The sequence below is a fragment of the Bombina bombina genome, chromosome 2, assembly GCF_027579735.1.
Source record: "Bombina bombina isolate aBomBom1 chromosome 2, aBomBom1.pri, whole genome shotgun sequence".
NCBI lineage: Eukaryota > Metazoa > Chordata > Amphibia > Anura > Bombinatoridae > Bombina > Bombina bombina.
In genome coordinates, this window is record NC_069500.1 from 1,093,164,351 (window position 1) to 1,093,178,075 (window position 13,725).

Genomic DNA, 13,725 nt, shown 5'->3' on the forward strand with positions numbered 1-13,725 from the left:
AGCCTAGAAAGTATATATAACCAAACTCCTTATTTCTATTGTATTTGCTAGCTATAAACCCGGGCTAGTCCTAACTATCAGTTGATCCCACAATGTCAATTGTAATTTAAGGCAGTGAATCACACATGAGTCACAAGCCTTTTCCATTATTGCTGGCTCCACCTCCCCCCCCCCCCCCCAGGGTTTACCTGTTAAGCTGAGGGACACAGATCCCATATTCATCCCCCTAAATTCTTTATATGCATGCTTAATCGTAGAAGTTTTTGATATACCCTCCCTTATTTTCTAAACTAAAATGAGGCATCAATTCCACTATTAAACACAGAGATATTACAGAAACAACCGACTATATCTTGTTTCAAAGGGACTAGATAACCTATAACACGTATGCCCTACCTAAGTATTATATAACGCTAGTCCCAATATAGTATTAAAATTCTGCTTCTATTATTTTGAATTTCCCCTTATTCCATTAATACTGAAACTACTGTCCCCCCAAAAGTTTTGCTCCAAATTTCCATGGTCCAATAGCTAACCATAAATGTAAAAGAGGTTGAAAACTGACAATATAGGTTACTTATTCATATCTAAATGTACTTATATCTAAGAAAGTTTAATATTTTTTCTTTCTTATAAGAAACATGTATTGTTGATCTTTTTTACCATTGTGACACTTAAGCTTCAAAAACTGTACCATGCCCACATTGTAACCTTGCTTATGTTTATATTTTTTATATTTTATATTGCCTCAATAAAAATATAAATAATTAAAAAAAAATAATGACAAAATAATCCTATTAAAAAAAAAAATAGACACACTTTCTATTCCCATAACATTAAAAAGATAAAGATGTTTGCCTCATCTACTCCAAACTGTTTACAAGCTTTTTACGCGTTATCTAGTTACATACTGTTTTCAAGTGAAGACACTGTAGAACTAAGCTTCTGTCATTATGAACCAAGTACTCGTTTGTCTTCACATTTAGTAACCATGGAGATGAAAGAAGAAGCCATAGGGAAATGAAAGAAAGAAAGGACAGTTTTCCTTAAATGCTATAGTGAAAAAAAGCATCACGAAATAAAGAATAAGAAGGGGAAAAGTTAAGGAATTATAAAGATCCGATTAGAACAATTCAGCTGCCTGATAGGCAGAAAAAGAAAATGTGTTTATAACTTAAAAACATATCTGAGTAGCACAAATAATACTGTAATGTAACTAATTACTATTTATTGCATTACATAGAACATATTTCACTTATTAAAATAAAAAATAAAATATTCAAAAGTTTGTGTTTTTATGGACCTTGTGTCATTACGATTTGGAGAAATATAGCTAAATATAACCACCTGAACTGAAGCCAGCCAATGTACTTTACCCCCATAAACCCATATATTTTTGAATAGTAGATACCCTAGGGTATTTGAAATGCCTGTATTTTATTACTTTCCATGCAATAATTCAACCACCAGTCTTTGTCAAACGTTTGGGTAGTCATTTGTTTGTGTTATTTTTCACACATCTTAATTTAGGTATGGATTTTCAGTTCCTGTTATGTTTTACTGACAAAAAAAACACCTCAATATGTGTTCAACTACATCTCCTGAGTACAGTGATACCACCCATGAATAGGATTGTCACGTTCTCAGGGGGCTAAAAGGCCTTATTATTAGGGGGCACATTCCAGTTCTCCAACTTGGAATTTTCACATCTGTCATCATGCACCCATGTCCTATTTGGGACATTTCTGAAGCCGGCTAATGTAATTTACCCCAATAAACCCATATATTTTTGAATAGTAGACACCCTAGGGTATTTGAAATGCCTGTATTTTAACACTTTCCATGCACTAATTCAACCACCAGTCTTTGTCAAACTTTTGGGTAGTCATTTTTTTGTGTTATTTTTCACACACATTGTATTTCAGGCTGTCCTATTTCATAGGCTTCTTCCAACCTAGAGGTGAGATCCCCTTAGTTATAATTTACATTGCCCCAATGATTCTGGGTATTGGGGTATTCTTGCTGATCAAATGCTAGAGAGGCTTCTTCAATTTTACAGATGCCTTCCTCTGGCATAGATGCAAAGGTCCCTCTGGCATAGATGCAAAGGTTTGTTCTATTAATTGTTCTTCAGTTAAGTATCCTTCAGATATTAGCCCAATTACATTATTCTGGAATCCAAAAGTGTAATAACTTGATTCCAGCGCATATCCTATGGTAGTTCCCTTGGATAAGGTTATATCCTGTGGGGTCATGTTATGCACAATAACATGTATTGTAATAGTTCCAATATTTATCATAGGAGTATGGGTCATTGTTATACCCAGATTTTGCATTCTATGGGAGAGGCAAATTAGTGTTTCAGAAGTTTTTAATTTCTGACCTCTCTCTACCTGTAAGGATAAGAGGAATTTATCAGCCCCAGCATGGATTACAACATCGTTAGACACCTGCATATTCACAGCATATGGCAATTGCTGGTTTGATTTCAGGGCGGCCTTTTCATCCTGAAATACTTCAGGGTTCCCCTTTAACCTGCCCCAGAGGCAAGAGTTAATCAAATCTATTTGTATGGCATATCTATGTAAGTGATCATTGCCAATGTATATTTGATTATGGGGAGTATTTCAAAGTTTTGCTGATTTATTACCTATAGAGATAGATAATAAACACTTAGCTGTGATATTATAGCTTTCTGACCTGTCATCCAGGCCGTGGACACAGTGGTCTTGGGAAGAAAGATATTTAATCATCTTAGGTTCAGCTATCTGCGCTAAAACGTCTTCGCTTATATAGCTAGCTTCCTGTTTTAAGTTCAGTTTAGCATATTTGGTTTTACCAAGGTCAAGCACTTTCATAGGGATAAATAGATCCTCTTTAACTCTCTCAATTCCTGTATTAAGCGTGGCCTCCCCCTTTAGGGAACTTAGCATCCCCCTTGTGGAGAGATATGGTTAATACATTGCCGTCTAAGAAAATATTTGCTATCTTTCCAGGCAAAATTTTAAAAGTATTACCATCAGAACCACTTAAAGGAGTCTGATCAACTATTTGTAGGATAGTGATTTCAGGTATAGAGTCATTCCTGAAATGAATCTCCACAGCATCTGGCTTCTCTTCCACCACGTGACAGTTATGTCGGGTGTGCGATATATACCGGATTGCTCATAATTAATAGGCCTTTTTACTTGTGACCAAATTATATTATTTATGCAATCAATTATGGTGCTTAATTGCTTCAGGAGATCACTACCAATAAATAAACTATCCACTATAATGACAGGGTGTCTTATTATCCTGTTCCCCAGTTTAAATTTTAACCATGCAGTACCGTAGACTTTTATAGAGTCACCCCCAACACCTATTAGTGAACCATCAAATTCTTGTATTTTAGGTTTGTGGGGTGTTAGCTCATTTAGCTGTGTGTAGTACCTGTGGGATAAAATAGTTGCCTGAGATCCAGTATCAATTAATCCCATGATAGGGTTGGAAACTGAATCCTGGAGCGCAGCTAATACATAATATCTCCCTGCAGTTTCTACCATTTAACACATAAAATTGGCGTGATTACACAATTTTGGGCTTCACCACGTGTTACCTGAATCTGCCACGTTACATGATGCAGAAGAAACTTAATTCTTCCAGTCCATCCCTTGGTAATAGGATCGACAGGGTTTCTGTGTACGGCTGAAGTTGCTCATCATCACAGCTAATTCGTCCGTTTCCTGTCTGTAGGGAAAGAACATGATTAGTGCCATTATTGACATTTATCATTTAATTTGGTATATCTCTCCCCTCTCTTTCAGGTAATACTGCAGTATTTATGCTGGCCACTGGCTGTACCCCTAAAAAAGGATTATTAGGGTGCTGAGCCGTAAAAGCTTGACTCATATTAGTAAATAGTGTGCATAATTGACTAACTTGCGTACTGAGTTGGCCCTCTTGAATGGACAAGCTATCTTTACCCATGGACCGATATTTTGATATCCTTGGAATCCCTCAGAATCATAGCTATTGTTCCTATTTTGACGTGGTTGTCTTTAGGGTTTAACTTGTTCAGCGTTAATATTTTGGGTAACACTATTTACTGTCTGGTGTTTGGTTACCCGGAGAGTATTTTCGCCACTTTTATGGGGATACCGATAACCTTGTGGGTTTTCATCTCTTTGGGGATAATTATTTACCTGGGTATGCCCCCCATTTTGAGTATAGTCTCTCTGCGCTTCAGCCCGTGTTGGGGGATGGGGCAGAGTTAAAACTTTGTGGGGATGGCCTGTTTTCTCTGGCCACCTCCGCATAGGTTTTCTTGTTAGACTCCAAATTGAGGGGGCTAGGTGACACCATTGTTTCTGCCACAATTTTGGGCCTGGGCCATGGTTCCTTTTTAACCCCCTGTTCACCGGACTGCTGAATAGAGTATAACTTTGTACTCTCTTTGATCAGCCAGTCCAGTGAACAGTGTTCATCAAAATCTCTAGCTAAATTAAGTTTGATGTGCGCGGGCAATGCTTCGAAGAATAAATTTACAAATTCTGAGCTTTCAAATATGGGGTAGTCTTCGGCCATACTGTATGCACTTTTCAGTACAGAAAGTAATTTAATTGGGCTTTGATTCGCGCCACATTTCAAACCGTATAAAGCTATTTTGCAGTGGTTTTAGTGCAATATTGCCCAAATTCTTTTCTGCACTGATTTTTCATTTCACTCCAGGAATGAATATTCATATCCTTTAGTGAAGAAAAGAATTTGTGATGTTTACCCTCAAATAACCAGGGCAAAAATTCAATTTTTGACTGCTCACTAGTAACATTCATAATGGATAAAGCATTTTCATAAGTCGCTAAGTAGTCAATTATAGAATTGGTTCCCTTGTTGGAAAACTTAGGTACTACATCCCTTAAGAAAGTAATTATTTAAGGGGTGTCATATACCTTATTTGGCGTATCTTGGACTTTCCTAAGCCCCTTATTTTTGGGGCTGGAGCACCCCCTATCTGCCCTATATTCACTATGGGGAGACCCCTTACGTACATTAGTACACCCCCTACCTGCCCTATATTCACTATGGGGAGACCCCTTATGTACATTAGTACTACGTGGGCTATTTTGGTAGCTGGCTTCACCCTTTGATTCACTATAATCACTGTCCTCCCCCTCTGAAGTGTAGCAGTTCTCTGAATTTAAAACATGAGGTGATTGTCTATGTGGAAAGTTTATTTCTGACCCAATAGGGGTCCTTTGTTTAAATTCTTCCCAAAATGTCTTCAGTTCATTTCTGATGTATTATTTAAGGGAGAATTATCTGCATTATCCTTATTGCTAATAGAGGGTTTTCATTATGATGATACGGCCTTTTTAAATAACTTAATTCTCTCTGGCTTTGTGCGAGTTCCTTATGCAAATCTTCTATATGAGCTACTAAATTCTGGTTAAATTTTTGTAAGGTGGCCATGTTTTGGGCAAACTCATCAATTTTATCCTGGATTCTTCCTCATCTAAATTTAATGAATAATTTTCATCCCTCAGTTGCTCCAATTGTGAATTTTGTACTTCTATTTTATAGTACAATTCATCATTCATATAGAGGAGCAGGCCCCAAGTTTTGAAAATTATTTCATCGCATTTTCCCCGCTTCTGAGGTCGGCCCAATTTTAACAGCCCTTGAAATATTTTGCTTTCGCCACACCATATATTATCTGCAATATTTTTGGCCTTAGTCTTCAGCATTTTAATGTAAGCACCTAATTCTCCCTTAATATTTAATCTATTTTTAAGGTGAGAAATGGCTTGTGTTTTAAGCATTTCTACCTGACTAATGGGCAATTTTGGGGAACATATTTCAACACTATGTATAGATTCAAATGATTCACTTTTTTATATTGGCTTAGTATTTAGTTAAATTAAAACACTAATACAATTTTGACCAACAAGAGAAAAAAATATATATTTTCAAAAATATTAATATTAATTTTGAAATATGAACAATCAATTTATCTATTTTTTTAAAAAAAATGTAATAATATTTAAAGATATTAATATTAATTATGAAATATTTAATCACAAAAAATAATTATTTTTTTTTAGATAAATTTTTCAAAAAAAAATTCTCTTTTTTTTTAATAATTTCTTTTTGCTACAAATATATCATATCAATGTGATAAATATTAATAATATCTCAGCAGTGCCTCCAAATAATAAGTCGGTATATGGCTGGGTTATAATACAATATATTTAATAATTATTTTAAAAAAAACAACAATAAAATGCATATATGAAACAATTAAAATTAATATAAATCCCTAAATTCTTTAGATTAGTTAAATTTATAAACACCTTATATTTGTAGAAAACCATATATGAATCAAACTAAACAAGCTTAAACTGTTACAATATTCTTTACAAAGCAAACCAAATGTACCTTTAGAATTAACCTTATTCACAATTGAATTGCATTACATCACCACAATAAAATAGCAAAGTATGGGCCACTAACTTTCAGACCAGCACAATTAAACTACTTAGCCTACAATTTATCCTATATAACTCTAATTTAAAACATCAGAAATTATATACTATATTATTTGTAAAAACAACCAACTTCTATGCCAATTTATCTGAGCTGAAATAAATTGTTAATTATCTACAATTAAGACAAATTCTAAAATATATTTATATGTCTGTAATTATAAATTACTTGGCAAACAAAAGACTAGTTTTAAACTACACAGGATTATGAATGCAAGCTAAAATACAAAGTGTAATTTTAAAATGCAATCTAGTTTTTAGTTACCAAATACCTTTGATTTAAATATTAAATATATATTTATCAATCGTGTATACTTTACCAAAAATAACCAAATCGATCTTTCAGCTTCTTGTTTCACCTCATATGAATAAGGGTATTGCAATATGGATAATAAAAGGTAGCCCAGTTTTGTTTATAGTGACTGTGTTCCAAAGCAGCAAAATTATCAGTCAAAAATTCAGCAAATAGTCAGCCAGTCAACCTCTTCTATCCTCTTGCATTGAGGTTATATCATCTGATAATCCCCTCCCTTTATTCTTCTAATCATTGGTGAAACGATATGATAGGCCCTTCGGAGCTTATCTCTGATTCGCACTTGCGGAGCTTGTCTCTGATTCGCCTTTGAATCTGAACATCTCATAGGTTATTTTGGGAAACGCCTCCCTGAGCAGCCAAATGCCTTTTGGCTGTAATACCATTTCTGATCTATAGGTGGCAGCAGACACCCAGGAATGCAGTTTTACCATCAAATATTGCTAACAGTTTAATTATTTAACCTTTAAAATGTTTATCCAACATACTATAATCTCTTGTATTAATACATCATATGTTTTATATATGGTCAGCACAGTGCCATTTTCTCTGATCATTTTAAGACCAAACGTGAAAATATTCCCCTTGTATTAAAATGTGTTTAAAAATCATATTTTCTATGTAACGATTTAAAAGGATTATAATACCTTCATCATGGATTCAATTACTTTCTCAGTTATCATCTTAATATCACACACATATCTTGAGGTCAACAATCAGATGTTAATTTCATATAATTATATCTATATTGGATTACTATCCCATATAGATTAATATTTCATATCTGTATATTTATTTTTGAGTGTATAAAACATATGATATTATTTAAAGCACCAATTATCTATGTACTTATTAGATGCCTGAAAAATATAAAGAAATAAGTTATTAAAATAACATTTTTGACTGTATAGCTACTTATTAAATTCAGCATATATATCCCAATTTGTCCCTTAGATGTCTGGCATTGTATTGTATCTCAATAGGAATTCAGTATATTTCATATTTCTAATACATTTTGAATGCATGAAACACCAGATGCAGGTCTGAAATGAAAGAAATAATGTTGTTTTGACACATTTTGAGACATTTTAAATCCTTAAGACATTCTATGCTTTCAGCATTCATAGGGTTAAACATGTCTCTATGTTAGCCAGTACAGATGTTTATCTAACACAGCAGGTACCAGTTTGCATCGAAGTGTGAATGGTCACCCTTCCACAAAATTTGTCACTTGGCTCAGACTGCTAGGCTCTATTCTTCTTATAAGGAAGACTAGTGATCTGATAGGAAATTTATTACACATTTCCAGGTAGTGTGTCTTTTGAAGTTATCTTTCTATGATTACTTTGAAAGCAATTCCTTTTGATGAATTGGGATAAAGGCCTACAATGCATCCTATGTAACCAAGAAGAAGTGGGGGTTGCTTTACACAGCCAAGACCATCTGGCAGAGAGGACTGTAATTTATAGTAAATAAAACTGATGCAACCAGTTTCTTATATAATTAACCCTGTGGTCTTATCATGTATAAATAATATATATACCTATATATATAATTTTAATAACAACCACAGATATCCTGACAGTATTGTATATAGAGTGCTTTGATGCAACCGTTTTAGCCAAAAAAAATGGAGAAAGTTTATGGCGGTAATTTTGCTTTTTGACTATGTTTTAGGAGAGATTGTTGTAAGTTATTGCAAGAAAACACTCCAGGTTGTTTTCTGCAAGACCTCCTGATTACACCCATGCCCCCCATGCATAGGTGTGCCAGGATTTTGGGAAGGTTCAGTTACAATTGTATGACTAGTAATTTGAGTTGAAAATGAGCGTATTTCTTCTGATAGGCCTATCTTTAGTTTGGTGCCTATTGCATACCCCAGTTTTATTTACTTGCCATGAATGTGCATATATTTGAAAAGTTGACACCCAAATGTATTGTATATGGAGTGTTGTGATGCCTTTGATGCAACTGTTTTAGCCAAAAAAAATTGGAGAAAGTGCATGGTGCTAATTATTCAATTTTCATTTTTATACACACATTTGCTTTTTGACTATGATTTAGGAGAGATTGTTGTAAGTTATTGCACTCCAGGTTGTTTTCTGCAAGACCCCCTTATTACACCTATGCCCCCAATGCATAGGTTTGCCAGGATTTTGGGAAGGTTCAGTTACAATTGTATGACTTCTAATTTGAGTTAAAAAATTGTAATTTGAGTTGAAAATGAGAGTTTTACTTTTGATAGGCCTATCTTTAGTTTGGGGCCTATTGCTACCCCAGTTTTATTTATTGCCATGAAAGTGTATATATAAAATAAATAAAACGGTGTAGCCCCAACTCTGCTCTCTCCCATTACCGCCCGGGGAACAAGTGCATCTTGGTACAAATTCCCCAAAATAATATGGAGCTGAAACTATAAAAAAGTCAGTTTCATTTCGGGGTTTGCTTTTTTGAACAACAAAAAAGTGTTGTGGGTTGCAATCTGCATTAAATAAATTGCAACCTTTTTGTGCTCTCAGCTCTGCCACGTACAAAGACCTCCACAATCTTCTCTGTGTGGATGTTGGTAAGAAGGTATACATCCTTCTTGTCTCTGTACTTAACTGCCAACAGTTCCTCTTGGCGCAGAGCTGAGGTCTCCCCCCTTTGTATTTGGGTGCTTGCAAGTTGTCCCAGTGTGTGCCCAAACCCCTCCATTAAACAAAAACAGTGCTTCCACCCAACCCCAACACACACCATTTAAGGTACTAAGCGTATACCGGTATTTTTATGGTGTTTTGTGCAACATCCCGATTGAAGGCCGCAGCCCTAGTTTAAAGACTATTTTTGAAAAGTAGACACCATGCACTAATTCAACCACCAGTCTTTGTCAAACTTTTGGGTAGTATTTGTTTTGTGTTATTTTTCCCACACATTGTAATTTAGTTATGGATTATCAGTTCCTGATATGTTTTACTGACAAAAAACACCTCAATATGTGTTCAACGACATCTCCTGGGTATAGTGATACCACCCATGAATAGGTTTGTCACATTCTCAGGGGGCTAAAAGGCCTTATTATTTGGGGGCACATTCCAGTTCTCTAACTTGGAATTTTCCCATCTGTCATCATGCACCCATGTCCTATTTTGGACATTTCTGAAGCCGGCCAATGTAATTTACCCCCATAAACCCATATATTTTTGAATAGTAGACATCCTAGGGTATTTGAAATGAATATATTTTAACACTTTCTATGCACTAATTCAACCATCAGTCTTTGTCAAACTTTTTGGAAGTCATTTTTTGGGGTTATTTTTCACACACATTATACTTTAGGCATGGATTCTCAGTTCCTGTTATGTGCAAAGGTATGCTGGCTTGTTTGGGGGGTGCAATGCCAAACTTCTGTCATGTGTTTGTGATTGTTTTTAAATTTAACATATCTTTTATTTGCTTGCCATGAATGTGCATATATTTGAAATGTTGACACCCCAAGGTATTGTATATGGAGTGCTTTAATGCCTTTGATGCAACCGTTTTAGCCCAAATTGGAGATAGTGTATAGTGGTAATTTTTCAATTTTCATTTTTACACACACATTGCTTTTTGACTATGATTTAGGATTGATTGTTGTAAGTTATTGCAAGAAAACACTCCAGGTTGTTTTCTGCAAGACCCCCTTATTACACCTATGCCCCCCATGCATAGGTTTGCCAGGATTTTGGGAAGGTTCAGTTACAATTGTATGACTTGTAATTTGAGTTGAAAATTATAGTTTTTCTTCTGATAGGCCTATCTTTAGTTTGGGGCCTATTGCTACCCCAGTTTTATTTATTGCCATGAAAGTGTATATATTTGAAACATTGACAACCCAAGGTATTGTATATGGAGTGCTTTGATGCCTTTGATGCAACAGTTTTAGCCAAAATAATTGGAGAAAGTGTATGGTAGTAATTTTTAAATTTTCCATGCTTTTTGACTATGCTTTAGGAGAGATTGTTGTAAGTTATTGTAAGAAAACACTCCAGATTGTTTTCTGCAAGACCCCCTGATTACACCCATGCCCCCCATGCATAGGTTTGCCAGGATTTTGGGTAGGTTCAATTACAATTGTATGACTTGAAATTTAAGTTCAAAGTGAGAGTATTTCTTCTGATAGGCCTATATTTAGTTTGGTGCCTATTGCATACCCCAGTTTTATTAATTTCCATGAAAGTGTATATATTTGAAATGTTGACACCCCAAGGTATTGTATATGGAGTGCTTTGATGCCTTTGATGCAACCGTTTTAGCCAAAAAAAATTGGAGAAAGTGTATGCTGGTAATTTTTCATTTTTACACACACATTGCTTTTTGACTGTGATTTAGGAGAGATTATTGTAAGTTATTGCAAGAAAACACTCCAGGTTGTTTTCTGCAAGACCACCTGAGTACACCCATGCCCCCATGCATAGGTTTGCCTGGATTTTTTGAAGGATCAATTACAATTGCATGACTTGTAATTTGAGTTGAAAGTGAGAGTATGTCTTCTGATAGGCCTATATTTAGTTTGGGGCCTATTGCTTACCCCAGTTTTATTAATTGCCATGAAAGTGTAAATATTTGAAATGTTGACACCCCAAGGTACTGTATATGGAGTGCTTTGATGCAACTGTTTTAGCCAAACAAAATTGGAGAAAGTATATGGTGGTAATTTTTCATTTTTCATTTTTACACACACATTGATTTTGTACTATTATTTAGGAGAGCCTGTTGTAAGTTATTGTAAGAAAGCACACCAGGATGTGTTCTGCAAGACCCCCTGAGTACACCCATACCCCCCATGTATAGGTTTGACAGGGCTTTTGGTAAAATACAGCACCAATTTTAGAACTTATAAAATATAGAACAGTGAAATTGAAATATCTGGTACTGTAAAAGTAAAAAAAAAAAAAACTCAGTAACAGTAATTGTTACCAAAAAAAAAAAAAAAAACAACAAAAACACAATGGTAAATGTAAAAAATGAAATAATAAAAATTTTTTTTAGCAGTGTGTGATACCGCTTAAAGCAGTCCCCAAAGCAGAGTCTAGGCTCTCCAGGGCAATCAGGACAGTAAAAGGTGGTGTCCTTTCTCTGCACCCTCTTGGCACAGACTCTGTATTTTTTCTGAGGATTCTGCTTCGCCGCAGTAGGAGGGATTTTTAAAATAAGATGGGTAGCCCCAACTCTGCTCTCTCCCATCACCGCCCGGGGAGCAGGTGCATCTTGGTTCAAATTCCCCAAAGTAATCTGGAGCTGAAACTGTAAAAAAGTCAGTTTCGTTTCAGAGTTTGCTTTTTTGAGCAACAAAAAAGCGTTCTGGGTTGCAATCTGCATTAAATAAATTGCAACTTGTTTGTGCTCTCAGCTCTGCCACGTACAAAGACCTCCACAATCTTCTCTGTGTGGAGGGTGGTAATAAGGTATACATCCTTCTTGTCTCTGTACTTAACTGCCAACAGCTCCTCTTGGCGCAGAGCTGAGGTCTCCCCCCTTCGTATCCGGATGCATGCAAGTTGTCCCAGTGTGTGCGGAAACCCCTCCAATAAACAAAAACAGTGCTTCCACCAAACCCCAACACGGACCATTCAATGTAATTAGCATATACCAGTATTTTTATGGTGTTTTGTGCAACATCCCGATTGTAGGCCACAGTCCTAGTTTAAAGACATAAATTAGGGGGGCAAATGAGGCCTATACTCGGGACAATACGGTATTGTATATATATCTATATATTTATATAAATATATTAAACTAAACATATACTGTATATACATGGGTGGTAAATAACCATAGAACTAGCTGATGAGCTGTTGTTTGTTCCTGGTAGAGCGCTTCTCTCTTCGTATGCAAATTAATATGACCCTGGGGAAGTCTCCCTATGGGTGATGGGGGAAACCAGATGTGGACTCTTTGCCCAGTGTGCTTAGAGGAATGTGGCTGCACCTCACTGACGAGGCCCATAGGGCGCCGAAACGATCATCTGGGGTTGTCTTGTTTCTTTGTTCAGAGGAGAATTGCCTGGTATTTTGAGGCTGGAATGACCTTACTTGGCGGGATCAGACTGATATACTTCAGGAAAGTTTTCCTCTATGAAAAGCACACTGGTCTAAAAGAGGCTGCTCCTGGGTGGTAAATCGCCATAGAACTAGCTGATGAGCTGTTGTTTGTTCCTGGTAGAGAGATTCTCTCTTTGTATGCAAGTAATTTAATACAGTATATATATATATATATATATATATATATATATATATATATATATATATATATATACTGTATATATATATTTGGTTCTCATCTTCTTTGATCTTTCATCGTCAGATTAAATAGGGTCAAACATAATTTTTATTATATAATCGATTAACAAATGATGAATCAATTATACTTCACAAAGTATTAAATATTAAGATATATTTTTAGTCAGTTTTGTAACTAATACTAAATTCACATAGACATAATTTCAACGTATAATGCACAATATAATAAATTACACTTACATCTCCTAATAAGTGACCTAATAGCTCTGTAGTGCTCCTGCTCTTGCCGCCTTAGGTCACTGAACCGACGGAGACATTTTCGGCATGTCCATCTAAACCGGACACACGCTTCATCCGGCACATCATCTCGTAGATGATATGGTCCCTATTTTCTTGAGCCATTCCTCTAACTCCTTCAATCCTCCTGGGGAAGTAACGGTACATACTGTACACCAGGCACACCAAATCCTCATCAGTAAAAAAAGGGGAATGCGCCATCATTGAATTTCAAAATCACTCTAAAATAATTATTAAATGTGACACAACTATCCCAAGTATAGAGCAATGTGATTGGTTATTGACAGTAGAAAATGTATATTAATGTTTTATTGGTGGATTTTATTCATCA